Genomic DNA, 6,000 nt, shown 5'->3' with positions numbered 1-6,000 from the left:
AATATATATCTTGTCTTGTAGACGTTAAAAAAAGACTTTTATCCCTATATTATTTATTTTTTGAAAATATATTGCCAATTAATATAGTAGACAAGTTTTATGCTGTCCTAATTTGGATAGATTTGCTAATCACACAATGTACAATCCTAATCAATTCATGATATATTTACGTCTATATATATATTCAAGCTTCTACAATTTGTTTGTCTCTTATCATTCTCTCTAAATTTCTCTACCGTAATTTCTTTTGTCAAAACCTTCATAATTTATCACTTAGAATATGAAAGTTTTTCTGGAGAGATATTATATAAAAAAAAAATACATATTTGATGGTGTTGATAATGAAATCATCATGAAAAGATTTCAAAATATGAATCGTCGTGGCTGATCATAATTACTTTAGGGAGATTGTTACTTTGTCTTTTTTAAGTATTTATGTAATAATTCATACATTTTTATGTTATTCAATTAGATTATTCGATTCGTTTAATATTCTTGTTTATACTTTGACCCTTCTAGTGATAATTTCTGGCTACGCCACTGCTTGTGCCATAATATATGGGTTATAACTTGGTAAATGCTTCCGGCATTACATGCCCTTAAATGCTTCCGGTTATAACGTCTTTATACATGCCCTTAAATGCTTCCGGCATTATATGCCCTTAAATGACATTGAATTTGACAATTCAAATCTGTAACTGACAAAACGTATATATTAAGTCACAATTAAGTAACATAATCAGTGCTACGCGTCATTATACAAATGATGTTACATTTCTAAATGGATTTTATTCAAACCTCATTATGAGCAATGTTAATTTGTATCACTAAATGCTTCAGGCATAAATATTCCATATATGTAACCGTTGATATAAATGACAAAATTAATGGTCCTACATTACCGGTTACATGCATTACTTCCAGAATGCATTCACGCTCTTGTGTTCGAATGTCAGAGAATGATAGTGGATCTGAAGTTCGTTCATCCATGCGCTTTTTGGTATGCACTATTAGGCATGCAATTGGGCTTATTTCGGTGGCTACTGGCCTCCCTGAAGATTTTTATGTCTTCTATTTCAATCACAAAACATGCGCAAATTTATATACCACATACGTATTTATCATCCGAATAAATTAAGAATATAAATCTAGGTCTTCATGCATCGTATATAGATTTCAAAATGCAACCAAAGACAATGGGTTCATGCTTCATGGTGATTTGTTCATCATATAATCAAGGCTAGCAAATATGAATTGGAATTAAGATAAGAAAACGTTTCTCATTGCAGAACGGATAATCTCCATCTTTTATGTGTAGCACTGAGAATGCCGTTTGTAGAGCTACTCAGCCAATCCAAGAACTTGGTTAGATAATGATCCTCATATGGTTGATCATCGATTTCAGAGCTTTCCATGTCAATGTAGAGCGAATTCGATGAATCAAATTGAAAGATCATCGTTTGCTTTTAGAGCTTCACATGCAATAGAAAACAAGATAATGTTAGAACTATTCGTGCTGATAACGTGTTATAAAACAAAAGGAATAGATTGAGAAATGAGAGAAACAACCAAGAGAATGAGAGAATATGTATGTATTATTGAGTAGAGAACCATCTCTTATATAGAGATGAGGCCATGATGTAAATTATAATAACAACCCTAGTCGGCTAATTACAAGAATGCCCACTAAGTAATATCTATTTACAACATATTAAGTTTTTTTTTNTTTTTTTTTTTTTCTTTAAGCAGAAAGAAAACATATATATATATATATATATATAGAGAAATTACTGGTCACTCCATTAACTTTCATACGCTTGACAGTTTATTCCATTAACTTTCAATTTCAATCGATTACTCCATTAACTATCCAATGTCACACAATTAGGTCCATTCGTTAAGTGGCCGTCCAAATCGGTGGTTAAGTTGCTGACTGAACATATTTTTCAACTGGAAATTCCATTTAACACCCCACCTTCTCTCATTTAAAACCCATCAGCCAGCCATGGCTTCCCATTTTTCTCTCTTCGTCGTTTCTCTCATCACCCTCCTCTTCCTCGCCGGACGCCGCCTCATCCATCACCATCGGCGTCACCTATTCTGCCTCCACCGTCGCCACCTGCCCCACCCCTCCGCTACCGGAGCGCGTGGCCTCGACCATCACTTCTCTCAGCCTCGCCGCCCTCCGCCTTGACGTTTCTGACCCCAACCTCGTCTGCGCCTTCCTCTACTCCAACATCACCCTCCTCCTTACCATCCCCAACGCGCTAGTGTCCCACCTCTGGCCGCCAACCGCACCAACGCCCTCTGGTGGCTCACCGTTAAACACTTCCAATTTCCAAATTTGAAATTTTAGGGATTGAAATCCCCAATAAGGTTGTCAAGTCCCATCAAATTGAAACAGGACTGTTTCCAATCAAACAAATGGCTTCAATTTCATATAGAGGAAGGGGAGGCGAGCAAGAAGAGGTTGTTGGCTAGGGATTCGAAGTGGTTGAGATTTCAAGTCTAGCACGGGTTTGAAGCGGAAAACGGAAGGACTTCATGGATGGTTTTGTTTTGGGTTTGGTTGGCGGCGAAGCGAGAAGATTGTTGTGAGGGTTTGAGTTTTGGGCTTCGGGAGAGAGATGCGAGGTAGGTGGGTTTGAGTTTTTGGCGTCGGGAGAGAGATGTTGAGGAGCTGCGGGGTGAGCTACTGGTGGTGTGGTTGCAGTGTCAATGTGGTTGGTTGCTGGTGGTCTTGTTGCGGTGTGTTTGATTACGGTGTTGATGTGGCTGGTGCTGGTGGTGTGGTTGGTTGGTTGTTGGTATTGTTGTTGCGGTGTTGTTGAAGGTCCAACTGGTGATGTGGTGGCGTTGTGGTTGCGGAGGAGGTGGAGGAATAGAGAGAAGAAATTAATTGAAGAGATTAAGGAGGGAGGGAGGGTGTCAAATGGAATTTCCAGTTGAAAAATATGTCCAGTCAGCAACTTAACCACTGATTTGGACGGCCACTTAACGGATGGACCTAATTGTGTGACATTGGATAGTTAATGGAGTAATCGATTGAAATTGAAAGTTAATGGAGTAAACTGTCGAGCGCATGAAAGTTAATGGAGTGACCAGTAATTAATTATATATATATATACAAGGCTCTTCCAATGAGGGATCCATTTTTATGTTTATTTCTAGGGATACGGTATTTGACAAACTTCCAGATCACTAAATCACATCTCCATCGTTCAGTTTGTAGGTGTATACTCTTCTAAGAAACTTTACCAAGTGTTCAGCTCCATGAGAGTTTCCCACCTCAGATTTTGCATTTGTTGTCTCATCACGAAATTATTTGAGACACTGAAATAAATGGTTTTATGCTCCTCTTGTACCATTGCTTTAAAAGAAGACACTAAATAAATCTACATAAATTTCAGAAAACAATCAATACTATCATGTTGATTTGGTAAGATGGTAAGGGCAAGTCCAACCGTGGTTCTAAAACTCAGTCTTAGTCTCATATTGAGACTTTTCATCTCCAAAAGGCAAAAATGGGTAGTGCTGGTTCTAGAATTTTAATATCAAGTCCTATTCTCAGTCTCAAATCTGAGACAATTCCAAGACCAAGACTCGGGGCCACACGCAATTGGGCTGGGCCAGTGTTGCCAGACATGCGACGCGCTTGGATTGAAGGCGGAAGGAAACGCACTCGTCTGGTCTTGGTGGTGGTGGAAGGAAACGCTTTTTTCCTGGGTGTGGTCTGCAAGTCACGTGGGTTTGTCTGCATGTGACCATTGAGGAGGTCCAACGGCTATGGATCGACGTCTCTGATTGTGTCTTAGTTCGAAATGGACAGTCAGTTATAAACATAGCTCCAACGGTAATAAATTAATCTACGGCCCATAATTATTCCATACTAATTAAACACGTTTTGACCTCAAAAAAAAAAATCAGAAATATCATAAAAAATTTATAGATCCGTTGCAACAATTTATGGTTCAAAGTCTATAAATAGAAACCCATACTCTCACAAATTTCTCACACCAAAATCATCTTCCCCTTGCAAATTTTTCCTATATTCAATACTTCTTGTTCTTCAATTTTTTTTCCAAGAGAAAAAATGGGTAAAAGAAGGGATTCATGGAGACACAATGAAGAAGCTGTTCTTTTTCAAGCTTAGATCATGATCACCACCGATGGTGCCATCGGAACAAATCAATCGGCGGATACAATGTGGGAGCGTATATTGGTCGAGTACAATGCACAAAAACCGGCGAATTGCATAGAGAGATCACTAGATAGTTGTAAGGCTCGTTGGAAGGTATTTAGTCCGTTATGTACGAAGTGGCGCGAATCTTTTACCCAAGCCGAAGTGGACCACCAAAGCGGCGAAAATAAGAAAGACGATGTAAGTATATTATTCATATGTTAAGTGATGTTTTAATTTATAGAAAATTATGTGTGTAGCTAGGTTGCTAAGTGTGTAGCCATGAACATATGAGCACTTAATTTTAGTGTAAGTAATATATAAATTTCTTAATTTGTTGTGTAGCTCATGAGTACTAATAAATATTACTTTATTTTGTGTCTAGCTAATGAGAGCTATGTCGATTTTCTACGACAAAGTTGGCACGGATTTTGTCTTTGATCATTGTTGGCGATACTTGAAAAATACTATCAAGTTTGGGGACACGCCTTCCACTGACGTCATGAACTTGCGTATTCCTACTTATATCAACTTGGAAGAAGATGGAGCACACGCCAATGAAGCGGAGCCAACTACAACAAGACAAACACGACCTCAAGGACAAAAAACTCAAAAGCTAGCTAGCAAAGAAAAAAAAGGAAAGCAAGAAGATGCGGATAGCTTATGCATTCAAATGCAAAAGGCTCAAAAACAAAGTGAGCGAGAATATCTACAAAAGCAACAACAATTTGAGCAAGTTAAACAACTTGAGCAATGCGTTTTGGAGGATCGTATTATGATGGTTGATCTATCAGCGTTTGATATCCCAAGAAAGAGAGGTTATTGGAAGAGAAGACAATAAGAAATAATTAATAGAGATGAAGGAATCTCAAACATCCCGGTGAACCCTCAAGATCAATCCCCCACCGAAGATCAAACACCAACCCAAGGAGACAACCGTAACTTGGTCAAGTATGTTCCGATTTATGAGACATAATTGATCAACTAGAATCATCAATTAGGAAGTATCCATTTAATTTACCTAAATAAATGTTATTGTTTGTTTCTAGTTATAATATTTTCTTTAAGTTATGAATAAAAAGTTATTGTTTTTTTTTAAGAGAACCATTCAACTATGCAATCACTCGACATAAAAACTTTTAACTTTTATTAAATAGCAAAAACAATAGCACACCACACAACATTTTAAAGCAAAAACAAAAGCAAATACACATCACACAACACAAGAATGTAAAAGCAACTAGATCACTCCACACACAAAGGCCATGAGAAGCTAGTCACTTATTGAAAGCAATAAATTAAGGGAAAATTTTAAGAAGAGTACATCAAGTATGAACCACTGAGAATTAAGGTGAATTAACTTTACAAAACATAACAAGAGTACCTGTAGTTTAAAACCCAACTGCACATATATACATACAGTCAGTTTAACTGTTAGTCTGCTTGATTCCGTCAATTTTATGAGGACAAATTTGTCTCTTAAGTGATACTGAAAAAACAAAAAAAAAAAACAAAAAAAAAAATGCAGACTCTCACTACTTTTTTTTCCACTACCTCCATATTGTTCGTCAATCATTTTCTCTGAATACCGATCAAATAAGAACCCATCACATATATAGATCCAATGTTTGTCTTTTTCTTCCAAACAGATACAAAATGATTAGAATTTTGCATCAATAATGAATATAAGTGGTAGGGTTTTCTGGTGTTGAGATTTTTGATGAAGGTTTTAGGGGCTTCTAAGATTCTGGTTTGAAGAGTGAGAAGTTGATGATTCAAACCCAAAAGCTTGGACTATCAATACAGCGAGTAAGGGGAGA

This window comes from Fragaria vesca, linkage group LG6, assembly GCF_000184155.1.
Source record: "Fragaria vesca subsp. vesca linkage group LG6, FraVesHawaii_1.0, whole genome shotgun sequence".
Lineage (NCBI taxonomy): Eukaryota > Viridiplantae > Streptophyta > Magnoliopsida > Rosales > Rosaceae > Fragaria > Fragaria vesca.
Note: the sequence above shows the minus strand (reverse complement) of the source record.